Raw genomic sequence first — 14,779 nt, forward strand, 5'->3', positions numbered from 1 at the left:
CCCAGACAGAGCCCAGGAATCCCACCATGACACTCCCAAATAGAAGTTTCTTGGGTTTGGATTTCATGGTAAAGCTGCAAATATGATCAGAATCTCATGGGATGTCAGAATGAGAAAAGTAGCCCCAGTAAACATCTGTTTTCAATCTTAGTACTGTGAGTCTCTTTGAATATCTGATGAGCACTGTGGATTCTTGCCCCTGGAAAATAAAAAAATCCCACACAGAAAAATTCACACAGAACTGGAAGGACTTTGAAGAACCCCTACTAGTCATGGATTCATTTGGGGCTAATGGATTCCTGACTACAACTCCTTGAACCAGAAAGTCACACAAGTTGCAACTTCACAAACACTGGAGGATGAAGCAGGGTTTCTGAGGACAAGCAGCATCTTTGGAGCATCTCAGAGGCGGGCAATTCCCAGGGTCGTTCCTATGCAGTTGTTTCTGGGTTCAAAGATCACAAGGATGGGGTGATCGTGGATGCACTAGTGGAAGTTAATGTGGGAGAAACACATTTCTCCACTTTTTCCTTTACTAAAGTTCTCAGAGTCCCCGTGCGGAGAAAGGAAGAAAGAAAGGAGGTAAGCTCCGTGGTCCTGACACAGAGGTGCTCCTTATTCACCAGCCCAGCCTAAGCTGAAAATGCATTCATTGAGCCTCAGTACCTCCAGCACGCTCAGAATGTTTATAGAAGCCTGCTGTTGGGCAAAGTCATCAGCACAAGGCTAACCTACCACAGTGTCGACAATCTCCTACACACACACAGGTGGTCATTTTAAAGACATGATGGGGTATGAAAACACAAAACACAATATCTATAAAGTGCTGGTAACACAGCACACAGCAGATTCCTGATCGTTTCTCTCATGACCATGGGCTACCTGTGGGCTTTGAGCTGCCCAGTGCCGAGAGACACCATCAAACAGCAGCATGTCACTAGCCTGGGAAAGATCAAATTGAGATTCAAAGCACAGTCTCTACCGAGTACGTATCACCCGAAAGCCAAAAAAAAAAAATAAGTCAAATCATTGTCAATAGAGGATTATCTGTATTGTCAGACCCGGGCATCATCAGCCAGGTATAAGAAGGACACTTGTTAGCAGGAATTCAGGCTCTGACTTTAGGTTCTCTTGCTTCCCCTAGGTCCACTCTCGGTCAGCAGCAGTCTGTTCCTATGACGTGCCTTCCAGGACCCTGTGACCCTGGGGGGGGATGAAGGACATGTTTCAGGCAAAGTACAAAGTGAAGCTGAAGGGACAGCGGCTTCCTTGATGGCTACATGCTTGGTTAGGCAATCAAAAGGACAGTTTTGAATATCCACGGAGCACCAGGAAACAAAATGCATGTTCAAGGGAAAAAGGAAGAGACGGCGGATTTATGGAGAAGTTTGTGGGTAAGGAGGCCACCCAGAGCCTCAGCCCGCATTATCGGATGGAGAAACAGAAATGTGTTACCTGCTCACCAGAGATGCCAGGAGCTGCCTCAGCTCACATCAGTGAGGAGAGTAGTGGTGGTGGTGCTGGGGTGACTAGAATCAGTTCTGAGAGCCACAATGTCTTGGTTACTCTTCTGTCATTGCTGAGAGAAAATACCCAAAGGCAAAAATTAAGGAAGGAAAGGTTTATTTAGCTCACAGTTTGTGAAGGTTTCAGCCTATAATCAGCTGCCAGGCAGGGTGGCATGGCACAGGGGCAATACTTCAAGGCAGCACAAGACAGCAAAAGCATCAAGAGCAAAAAGGAGGGACCAAGCCTCTTTTCCTCCCTTATATTGGAAGCAGACTACCCCCACCCAGGAGGCATGTAGCGCTCACATAATCTCCCTGCCCTCCTCTTCCACAGTCTCTGGATGAATACAAAGTAAGGACACTGGCTTTCTGCTGAGTCACTTAGTTAACCTTCTAAAAGTCTCAAATTGACACAATGAACAACATCCTAGAGCAGGAAAGGCATATGCTTTTCATCCCAAGATGTAAACTGCTGAGTTACTTAGGGAAGCCTCTAGACTCAACTTGACACAATGTATCAACCATAATACACAGGCAGTGCCCAGGTTGTGAGGGTAACCTTAGGAGGCTAAGCCATTGCAAAATTGCCCTTCTGGTTGACTTCCAGGTGAGCCTACTTGTTGCTTATTCTGAGTATTTTCCAAAGAAGGAACATGTATTCAGAGGCTCAGTTATTTACAGATATTGTGCATATTCTTACCACTCAGCTAACGCTTAAGGGCCACACAGCAAAAAGCTGACATCACCTGGACTATTACCAACCAGCGGGGATATACTCACTGTCCCTTGGGAGTGACCACTCAGACACAGAATGCAGCACAGGATAAGTTTTATTGAATAGTTAGAGAGTTACTTAATTTTAGAAAACAGTTCACATTGCCTTTAATAAATAAACATATGGAAACTCAGTCCCAAGGGGAAATGGATTCCTGTTCAAAGTCCTTGGGCCATGTGAAGCCTGGTTTCCCACGGATAGTGGCCCAGGTGAGCTGCTAGCATACAATTTGACCTCAGGAGTAAAACTAGAGCAGGAAGAACTTTAGCTGTTTTATTAATGAAATGAGTCCAGAACTGCTTTCTTATGCCAAGCCCTTCAGGGTAAATGTGTGCTGAACACAGTCCTTCCTCTTCCTGGCCTGAGAAGGAAGGGAAACAGCACTGAAGGAACCCATTCAGGGCTTTGGGGACCACGTGGGAACAGGATGCAGTAAGTACATGAGTCACAACACCAGGGTTGTTCAAACCAGTGGAAGAGGGGTTTTGTGTAGAAGCCCAAGCACTGCTCCATTTTACTGCTCCGTGGAGGCCCCTTCCTGGGAAGCTCAGCCTGCCTGTGACTGTGCTCTGAGCATGGTGGAGGCTGTTCCTCAGGGGCCAGAGGAAGGCAAGGAGCAGGGTCCATGCTGCCAGCACACACACTTTGTCCTTCCAAGTGGCCCTGGGAGCAGTCATCCACACAGACCTGCAGAGCACAAGGGGACAGCATTCCCAGGTGACATGCAGAAGAATGTGCAGTGACACAGTGCTCAGTATCACTTTTCTCCCTCATAGGTGCTCAGCTCACTGTGACCAAAGGTCTTTCTGAGGTGTCTCCATGCCCCTGACCCAGGAACCTGACAACTAAAGTTCACCTTAGATGCTGGAGACACCTGAAGGCAAAACCAGTGCATCCTTTGGGTGTGACAAAAACCCTGTGGATCACAGGCAAATCTGCACCACACTCTTCCTTGAAAGTCTGGGTGACAGTCCAAGGTCTCCTTTTGGCACTTTCAGAAGGGACATGCCAGAAGAGGGTGCGTGACAATTCTGTAGGATCTCTGTGTTTTCAATGAGGGATAAACGATGGAGAACTTGTTTTAGCTCCTCCGATAATGAAAGTTGTCACTAGCTCTTCCCCAGGGCAGAACCCAAGGCTTATACAGAGCTCAGGGCTGCGCTCACACACTTAGTGAGAGTGACTTTCAAGTGTGCACAGTATATGAGGCATTGCAGGGACGGGGTGGTAGGGAGCTCAGTGAGACAATTCTCACTCGTGGGCACAGGCACCATGTGGAAGCAGGCAGCCTACACCGCCTGCTGCTCTTCCCTTCCAAACCTTTGGCTCTAAGTAGAGCTTCCACTGGAAAATTCCTGGTACCTAATGCTCAAGAGCAGAGGAAGGCAAGGGACGGTCTTGGTCTCCTGTACCAGTTTCCCCAGAGCCAATCTCAGCCACTGTGGTGGGAAACTCCCCATATAGCACATTTATCATGAGTGTTTCAATGATCTCTTCTCCAACATAGGCAATCTTCCAGGACACAAGCATGGTGAGAATCTTGCAGGCACCAGGGTGTGTTTGATGAGGATAACTGCCTTTACACTTTGCTGCCCCTGTAAACACGTCATTACCTTTCCCATCACACTGACCAGGGTCTCCCTGACACGGCTGACAATGCCCTGTTACCATCTCACAGGGCCTGGTGCTCTGATGCTCTGGGGGAGTCAGCTGTGAGCAGGACCGGCTGAGTGGGAGGAGGGGGACAATCACAGTCAGAGAGCCACAGGCTCCCCCGGGCCATCCAAGTGTGCTTTGGCTTCTTAAGAGGAGGTCAGCAGATACACACACCTGTTTGCAGCACTTTGCAAAAAGCTGCTTTTGCCCAGCCTGGGCAACTTAAGGCTTAGCAAGACCCTGTCTGAAGAGAAAATGATTTGGAAAGTACCTGCAATACAACTCAGTGCAAAGGCCCTGGGTTCAAACCCCTAGTACAAATAAAAATAAAACAAAATTAAATTAAATTAAATTAAATTAAAAATTTTCTTTTGCAGATCAGTAGATCTTCTAATGGACACAGTTGTACTAAATGACACAAGGCAAGGACTTAGAAATTAACAATTTCCAGGTAAAGCATAAAATGGGAGAAATGGAGAATTCCAGAATGTACTACCTTTACTTCACTAAATTTTTCTAGTTCATATACAGTTGTGAAAAAATATCAAAAAATGCATGAGGCATGGTCTCTGATCTCTATTTTTTTCTTACTTTGTCAGATACTTTGAAAATACAATATAGTAATATCAGGTCAACTTACCAAGTAAGATGAAAAGTAACCCAAAATCACACTCTGCCTGCTCTGTGTTTCTCAGCTTAGTACAATGCCAGCCAATCTTTGTGTCCTCACATATTTAGTTAGAGACACCCATAAGTTTCACTGGACTTCGGAAACATGATGACACCCAAAGGAAGCTGGAAAATACAATTTTATTGCAAAAAGTCCTGTGTTCTTTCTAATAAAGAGAATGAAGTCTTGATAAAGCATTCTCTACCACAGGATTCTATGTGGAACTACAGTAACCTTGTGATGTGTAATTGGAAAGATATATTTCATGAGATGAAGTTTTCTAGTTCAATACAAGCTTATGTCTTCTCATGTTCATTGTTATGAGCATGAGAAGTTCATGTTGACAGTGTTTGTGGTAATTTAAAATTCATGTATTGAAACTTCACCCCCAATGTACCAGTATTAGGAGATGGGTCCTTTTGGTAGTTTTTAGAATTAGATGAGGTCATGGGGTGGAGCCCTCATGGTGGGGCTCATCTTCTTGCAAGAGTCCAGAGACAGCTTGTTTGCTCTGTTCTCTGCTCACTGAAAAGGCAGCTGTCTGAAACCTGGAAGAGGGTCCCTAGTAGAACTTGATCATGCTGACAACCTAACCTCAGACTTCCAGCCTCAAGAATGGCAAGAAATAAGTGTTTGTTGTTTAGCCACAAAGTTTATGGTGTTCCAACAGAGTGAGACATATAGCACTTATTTCATTTCCTTTAAAATGGCTTTATAATTACCTTTATTTAGGAACACTTTCATATTAAACTTATTTTTAGCTCTTAGTAGTCTTATAGAGCTGTTGCAAACAATTTTTTTCTATTTTTATGTGCAAATTTTTTATTGCTAATATAAAGAAGAGCTACTGAGTTTTATGTATGTATGTACCAAGAATCAAACTTAGGACCTTGTGCTTAACCGGCAGGTGCTGAGCTATATCCCCAGCCCCTGAGTTTTATATTTTTACCTTGTATTCAGACAACTTATCATTGTTTTTAAAGTGACTTTTAAAACAAAGGCCCATGGATCTTTTAACTATAACATTACATTTGAGTAAATATAAAAAGTATTATTTCTTCATTTCCAAAGTCCTTATGAATTATTTTACTGTATTTTCTATAACATGCAACACTATTATGGAGGCAGCAGAAATCCCATGATATTCGTGATGTTAACCAAAACAATTTTGTATTTCACCATTTAGAGTATTTTCTATTGTGTTTGATAAGTAACTTTTTAAGATCATGAGGTGGCTACCACTTATTCTTAGTTTACTCATAGTTCTTACTAAGATTGACTACTAGATTTTCCAAATGCTTCTTAAGAATCTACGGATCTACCATTTTCCCTAAGTTTATGTTATGAATCTTTTTGATAGGTTTATAGTACTGAACCATCCTTACAATGTATGAATAGATCCAAACTGGCCATAGTGTATTCATCTTTGGGAACAGTATTAAATCATATTTGTATAAGTTTCTTTAGAATTTTTGTATCTGTTGTTACACATAATATTGGCTGAGAGTGTTTAAAATGTTAATTATTTTTAAAAATAGCTATCTTGATGAGAATTTGATCCTGAGACTACATTAGTTGCATAATTCTGAATCACAATGGGGAATGCCTATCTTTTTCTATGGTTGGAGCTGATAGTTTGAGGAGCAGTGAAACCCTCAGAATGTTAAGGATAGGATGAAGTTCACTTTTAGAATCACCTGAATGTGGAATCTTACCTAAAGGTGGCTCCTTAAATGCCTATCCAAGTCTCTGTGGTATGTAGTCTCTATTTTATCTTGAGCCAGTGATGGCATTTGTATTTTGTTAGAAGTCAAGGGGCTGGGGATTTAGCTCAGCGGCGAAAACACCTGCCTGGCAAGCGCAACGTCGTGAGTTCAGTTCCCGGTACCAGAGAAAAAAAAAAAAAAAAAAAAAAAAAAAAAACCGAACAAAGAAGTCAAGCACTTTCTTCTAAGTTGTCAAATTTGTTATTAAAAGGTTATATAATCTCTTAATGTATATTATAGCCTGTGTATGATATTACTTATATATATACTGCATTTTTCTATCAATATCATATTAGTACTACATATTGTGTATTTTATATTATATATTTCTGGCAATATATTATCTATTGTATATATAGTATTCAATATATAATATATGGTATATATTCATATAACTTTATACTACATACAGTATTACATATGTAGTTCTTTTTAGTTTAGTCTGTATCCATAAAAATGTTGTCTCCTTCCCTTTCCTTTATCATTCAGATTTTGTACATTTTTCCTTTCAATATTTATTTTTAATTTTTTATCAAAATCAAATTCATAAAGGGTACATCTAGCATATTGGTATTTCCCCAAAGCCAACTTCTGGATTTGTTTATTCATTTTTTTGTTACTGTTTTTAAATTATTATGTTCACTTTGCCTTTACTAATTATCTGTTCCTATTTTCTTTTGGTTTAATTTTTTATGATACAAAGTTTCTATATTTAATGTTTCTCTTTTAATAAAAGCATTTAGGTTTCTAAACTTTCCTCTAGGCACAATTTATGCCATGTTTTAATTTTGAGTACCTCTTTATTCATGTTTGCCTATAAGTGATTTCTTAACTTTTAAGTATTAATTTTTATCACTTTTCTTACTCTAAGTCTATTGGATAATGATGAGAAACCCTTTGTTACGTCAACTTCAAAATAATTTTTAGAACCTATTAGATGGTTATGGAATCATAGATTTCATTATGGTTTTAATGTTTGTTACTTATGACTGACTTTGAGAGGTTTATACTAAAATTTCCCAAAATATTACACTTTATACTACTGATTTATCCTAATAGGTTTTGCCTCATATCTTTAGCTGCTATTTTTTATGTGCACAAAAGTGTATGCGTTTTATGTTTGTCTGGGCTGTCTGGAAAGCAGGTAGCAAGACAGGATTGAATGTGGAAGAATTGTATCAAGGGAATGTTTGAGAGATTAAATGAGGAAGGAGCTGGGGCAGATAGGGAGGGTGTCAGACCACAATGCAGGCCCAACCCTGAGTCAAGGACAGAGGTGAGAAAGGTGGAGTTGAAGTTTGTAGACTTGGTGAAGCTTAGTCTAAGTTCAACAAGGCTGTCAGGACCGCCCCCTCCCCCTGCCCTCCAGCCAGCATTGGTATCTGAGCCTCTTGGGTCGTCCCACAATGGACCTAAGTTAGGACCCAGTTGCACTTGTTCACTGCCTGGGAGCTGCCTCCAGGAAGCCTGTCCCATCACAGATGTGATCACGGGTGTTGGAGGGCAGCACTTAATGGCCCTGTGGCTAGAAGTCAGGGGGTGCCTGCCAAACGCAAAAATTTCATGGACCTTCTTCCAAGGAAACATGTCAATTTATTACTATTTTAGCATTTCCTAAACCTATTAGCTCATAGGATCTTCTCATTTCCTGCAGAACTCACAGAGCACATTCTGAGAAACATTCTAGTTTCATATCCCAAGGCACTGCCCTTGGCTGTGTCTGAAATATTCCACTAACATGTCTATGAAGATAAAGAAAGCACTTACGGGGCTGGGGATTTAGCTCAGCGGGAAAGTGCCTGCCTGGCAAGCGCAACGTCGTGAGTTCAGTTCCCGGTACCAGAGAAAAAAAAAAAAAAAAAAAAAAAAAAAAAGAAAGCACTTACGTCAAGTTTGCAGCTGATGTAGAACAAAAGAGAAGATAAATTTGATCGATTTATACAAATTCCGCTACCTACATACCAATTCGTCCTGAAAGGCCTTTGGAAAGGTCATTTGTTCATAAATCCAGTGGGAGACTGTTTTAAGTTTGCAGGTCTGAGATACATTCCCACCAGAATGGCCCTGGGGTCATGACTCTAAAGCATTAAAGCTAGGCACAAATGTTCTTAGCACCTAAAGTCTTTGAGGCGTTTAATCCCCACCCCCTGAGAACTTTTGAAAGTATTTTTGGCGACTTCACTGACATCATGCCACCTGAATACATTTGTCTCTTCTCATTTGACTTTGTGCAGATTCAAATGAGCATGACCCCACTCAACCCTCTATAGGTATGATAGAGGTTCCCTTTGCAGTAGCACCACCTTGCTTTGTCCCTGTGCTCTCTAGCTCTTAGCTTTGGGCTACTTAGTTGAACAGACTAAAGCCTACTAAACCCTAAAATGTCCCCTTTGAAGGCTAATACCCCCTGACACTAAGGCTGATCTTTCAGCCACATAAATCTCTTTCTCTCATCTTGACTGTTATTGTCAATGGCACAGGCCTAGACCTTTCTGCTCCTTGATGATTCACTCCTCATCTTGGGAATCATTCCTCCTGTTGAGTGACTCATCTCATCTGCATATGCAGCATTTGTCATTTCCTTGCCATGTTTGTTTGATGTGTTCAGTTTTTACAAGTCACTTCCTCTGTTTCCCTTGTAATTGTAAATTTCTAGGTATAAAGCTTGCAACTTTTCTCAGTGGTACTTTTTAAATATTATGGGTTTAATAATGTTCTTAAAACATCTCACTGGTAAACACAAACTAATAAATATGGTGATGATGGCCTCTAAAATAAGTTTGCAGACCACTGATATCATCCACTGATGCCAGTGGAACCTGAGACAACTTGCTATGGAGAAAAGCTTTGTTTGTGTCTGAGAGTCTGTAGTTTTTAGCCAACAGACTCTCATAGACACAAACAAATTCTATACTAAGAACTGTTTGCCTCATAAACATGAACAATTCCATACTAATCTCTGTAGCTAACTGGAATGCACAGGTTATGCCACATCTGGCTTTCTGGCCACTCTGGGAGACCTAGCTTTTGAATGAACATGGAAGAAGAATGGCGGCTATTGACTTTATTAACAAACCAACTCACTCTGAAGTCTCCTTTAAACCAGGTCTGATCTGCCAGTCCTGGCTCTTTGATAACCTGAGTTTCATTTCTAACTCAACTTAGGTGGCTTTAACTTATATCTGAAAGGTACCAATTATCAGATGATCATTTGGCCCTGAGGCATACAATTTCTGGGTTCATTCTTGTGCTCCAATAATAAAACCTAAACTCCATCAGGCAGCTGATATCTTGTTTGAAGTCTCCTTTTACTAAAAGGCTTGGATTTCAGTAATTAACAATAAACTGGGAACCTGGCTCATCTAGAACCTGTGCTTGGTTGGGAGCTGTTAGTTGCCTCCTCAAGTTCTTTGTGGGGCTCTTCCAGTTTTTCTATTACTTAGATAGTGATTCAAGTCTCTTACAGAAGAAATAAAATTAATTTCTAGTTTCCTCATCTATGACTCAATCAAAATGGCCAGGTACTTAAATAATTCTCAGCCAGGGCATCCCTTCTTTGCCACTGCTGGGATCCTTTGGACCTCATCCATTGGCCCAGGCCTACCTCAGTTCTTGTGACAAATCCTGACATTGGCAGGAGGAAGAAAATGCATACATTCTCCAGAACATCCCCATGGTGAGCCTTTGCATTTCTATAAATGGCTGAGACTCTGCCTACACATTGGGCCACTTATTAAATCACCCTGTAAAGGGACAATGTAAAGTACTATCAAGAGTGCCAGACTGGGTCCAAGGACGTCGTCAACAGAATGAAAAATCTGTGACTGGGATTTGGCTTGTCCCACCAAAATGGATGTGGAAATATCAGGTAATTAGGACTCTTGGAAGTGAGTTAGATCTCAAAGGATGGGGTAGTTACTGCAAGAGTGGTGTCTTAATTACTTTCTTGTTGCTGAGGCAAAAATATCTGACATCCAAAGTTAAAGGAGAAAAGGTTTGTTTGGCTCACACTTTGTAGAAGTTTCAGTCCATAATGAGCCGGCTCCAAGGCAGAGTAGAGTGGCACACAGGCCTCACAGAGGAGAAACATTCATGGCAGGCAGAAGGTAGCAAAGCAACAAGGAAGGAAGACAAGCTTCTTTCTGTCCCTTATATTATATCCAGGCTACCAGGATTAGGATGGTGTCTGATTTAATAATCACCCACCCTTATACCTATCACCCTTAATCCTAGCATTGCCCCATGAATAAACCATACACTATATTCAGCCACCTCTGAAAAGGCCCCACCTATACTTGCATGAGGCTTTGGGGGGAAATATAAACACAAGTCATAGCAAGTGGGTTGTTTTAAAACAAGCCCCTAGGTCTCTCACATATATATTACTCTGCTACATGTTCCTACCTGTTCTTTTACCATGAGGTCCTCACCACAAGCCACACAAATGCTGGAGCTATGCTCATGGACCTTCAGAATAGTGAGCTAAATAAAACTCTTCTTTGTTGTAGAGTACTCAGTTTTGGGTGTTTTGTTTTAGCAACACAATGTTAACTAAAACAAAAAAGATCCCCAAATCTTAAACAAACAAACAAACATCAAACTCAAGTCATATACAAATCACTGACAATCAGAATGGTATGAATCTCTCAAGAAGAACATAAAAATGTGGCTGAACACAACTGAGTAAGTATACTTTCTAAATTCTAAGAGAAATACTTTGTACCTTATAACTCCATACCTAACCAAACCATCGTTCAAGTGTTAGGACAGAATAAAAACATTTTCTGACATTCAAATTCTCAGAAATTATCTCTATTTGCTTCTCTTATTGATTTAAAAACTAAAATTTCATTCCACAAAAAAGAGAATGTAAATCAAATAAAGGAGATTTGATGTTTAGAAATAAGGAGGCAAGATAGGAGAGGGACAAAGGAAAGTGCTGGGAAGTGAGATGAGTAAGCAGCCCAAGACACCATAGGACTGATAGGAGCTAAAAGACGGCTCCAGGAGAGACACTGCCAAAAATATTAACAGCAGTAATAACAAATTAATTAATCAAATAAAAGAAAATTTATCAACGATCACTTGAATACCTTGAGAGGAAACTTACCTCTGTGGAAATTGGGAGGGGGTGTAATTTAGCATAATACAGAAAAATAAGCAAATAAACAGGCAATAATTAACTTAGTTTCATTAATTGCAAGAAAGGCAACATAATATTGTTTTATGTGTTGTAAATAATAATTACATAGTGAAAACCTCAATATTCAATTTAATTAAATTACAATATAATTGAGTGCAAGGACAGTGAGCTCTGTGTGTGTGTGTGTGTGTATTTGGGGGGATAAAGGAGAGCTAAGCCATATTGTTTCTGAGTGAAAATTAGTAGACAAAGTCTAAATTTGAAAGATGAAAAGCTATTTCTTCAAAAATGTCCTACACTCTGGATGTTTATATTCCCCTGATATTCATGTATAGAAACTCTACCCTGCAAGCCACAGGCAGGGAGAGCCGGTCTTCCGGCTGGCTAGCTTCCTGCCTCATAGGCTCCCGGAGGGAGGGCCCCCAACGCACGGGGAGCCTCGGGCGGGGAGCGCCGGTCTTTGGACCGGCGGCTCACTCCCGGCCTCGTAGGCCCCAGGAAGAAGGGCTTCCGGTGCACAGGGAGCCACGGGTGGGGAGCGCTGGTCTTCCAGCTGGCTAGCTTCCTGCCTCGTAGGCCCCCGGAGGGAGGGCCCCCGGCGCATGGGGAGCCATGCGGTGGCGAGTGCTGTTGCGTGCCAGCCCTTAGGCCGGCGGCCGCCGCTCAATTGAGATCTATCATGACACAGAGAAACAGTGACACAATTGGCCCACCATGCACCGACTGCAGTTGCCCACCCACAGATGTGTGTGAATCATTCCAACTTTGAACAACCCCTGGGAATACGTGCCATACAACAGGCCACTCTTGCTCCTACCATTGAGAACCGGAAAGGTCCAGAGCCAGTGGAGGAGCAGCTGCTGAACAAGGACTCAGAGAATATGAGAATGCAGACTAAGCCCACGGAGTCAGAGGTCCAGTGGACTGGGGTCACGAGAGCCACTCAGAAGCTGTAAACCAGGAGGACCTTGCACAATACCTGCAGAGACTCACTGGAAGCCATTCTTCCCCTGACAGTACAGGCTGTGATGGAGCTCCGGAGAAGTCTGCAGCAGGATTCCTGCTGCCTGTGCTGACAGTTGGGGAGAGGACACTAACTGGTTGTGGGGTCCCAATGCGATGGGAGGCTGGAGAGAAAATGCTACAAAAAATGGCTTACGCCCCAGATGACTCACTTGATTTTTGACAACCCTTAGGCTGTAACTATTTATTAGATCCTTCCTGTGTATCTCTGTCTTCCTGAGAAACCACTTTGAAGATACCACCATGTATCACAGCAGTCGTTGATATTTTCCTGCTAATCTATCCATAACTCTGTAATGTTTGTATTGTTCCTATCCTATTTCATAAATGGATCCATGTTTATTATTATGTGTTTCCTACAACAACCATTGAGAATTATTAAATGATTATTCAATAGGTCACTCATGTATAGTTCTATTTATATTCTTTAGAAGCCACTTTGAAGATACCTAAGTATAGTACAACAACTATTGATAATCTCCTACCTCTTCTGTCTGTAACTTACTATCATTTGTCTATTTGTTTTCCTGAGAAACTATCTTATAGATAACAACATGTGAAACAATAACCATTGATAATTTCCTACCACTTTGTCTGTAATTTGGTAAGCCCCTCCTATTATTATGTTATCCTTCTTTTACTCTTTAAAATAAAAAAAAAAAAAGAAACTCTACCCTGCAAAGCGGTGGTGTTAGGAGAAGGATATCATTTAGGTGATCAAGTCATGATAGTGGGGCCCTTGTGAATGGGATGTGTGCCCTTATAGAAGAGGGTTCAGAGTGCCCCTTCATCCCTCCCACTGTGTGCATTTGACGGTCAAGATCAGCTCTTCAGGAGAAAGCAGCCATGATCAGCATCCAACCTACCAGTGCCTTGATCAGACCCTTCTAGTCTCCAGAAAAGTGAGCAATGGCATTTTGTTATAGCAGCCTGAATGGACTAAGACAATGTTATTTTGATTTTGTTTGCTTGTTATGGTTGTGTTTAAGACTGTCTGACTAGGTAGTTAAGGCTAGTCTTGAACTCACTATGAAGCCCAGGCTTGCCTCAAATTCACAGCAATCCTACTACATCAACCTCTGGAGTGCTGGGATTAGAGGCATGCCACCACATCTGGCTAAAACAATGTTATTTTGAAATAATGAGGATAAACCAGAAGAAACAGCTCAGAGAGTTAAAAGTGATGCTATCTAGGGGTGGGAATTTGGAAAAAGTGTGGGGAGGGGACTTCTCTGGTATCATAAGCCTCATTATAAAATGCCATTTGACTTGTTAAGCTGTTTTTGTGTTGCTCTGATGAAAAATTAAAATATAATTACAACAAAGTGAAGTCATGGGAAGGCTGTCAGTGAATCATAGCTATAACCCTGAAACATGTATATGAAATGACTCTAATTTCTCAAACGAGAAGGAAGTAGGTGTCCACAGTGGAGAAATGCTGGGGGACTCTGAAGAGGGTTAATTGAGAGACCAAGCTAAGCTGCAACATCCACACCAAGCACACTGCTACCTGACAATGTCCCACAGCTCACAGTACTTTTCCACAGAATATTTCCAGAGGAGACACTGGAAATATCACTATTTATCACTATTTATCACTATTTATCACTATGATTTATCACTATTTTATAGGGAGAGAAATTGGCAAAGGTAGGTATTGAAAAAATCCACAAAATAGCTCTTGAAATTGGCATTAAAGTGTGAATTTGAAAGGAATCATTGTAGCTACATGGGAAAGTTACTATTTAATAAAGTCACACTGAAGGCTGAAGTACAGTGTGGCACTAGGCTTATAGCTGTTAATAAACTGCAGACTTCAGAAATTTACAACTTATCTGAGAAGATATGGGTATATGGAAATTAAATAACAGGATGCCACAGGCAGTATATCATGTCACTGAACCACAGCCTCATGAACAGTTAATGTTAAGTAGGTAGTAGGTACTAAAAGGAAGAAAATAGAAAAGAACAAAGATACATTCTGTAAAGCTGTAATCTTCTCTAGAATTATATTGCATTGAAGGGAGAAAAGAGGAAGGACAAAAAGGAGGAGATAGGAGAGGAGGAGAGGGAAGGCAATGGAAGACAATGGAAGGGAAGGGAAGGCAAGGGAGGGGAAGGAAGGGAAGGGAGAGGGAGAGGAGGTAGGGGAGGGGAGAGGAGGGGAGAGGAGGGGAGAGGAGAGGAGAGCAGAGGAGAGAAGGGAAGGGAAGGGAAGGGAAGGGAAGGGAAGGGAAG

This window comes from Chinchilla lanigera, unplaced genomic scaffold (genome assembly GCF_000276665.1).
Source record: "Chinchilla lanigera isolate Chin_1 unplaced genomic scaffold, ChiLan1.0 scaffold00091, whole genome shotgun sequence".
Classification (NCBI taxonomy): Eukaryota; Metazoa; Chordata; class Mammalia; order Rodentia; family Chinchillidae; genus Chinchilla; species Chinchilla lanigera.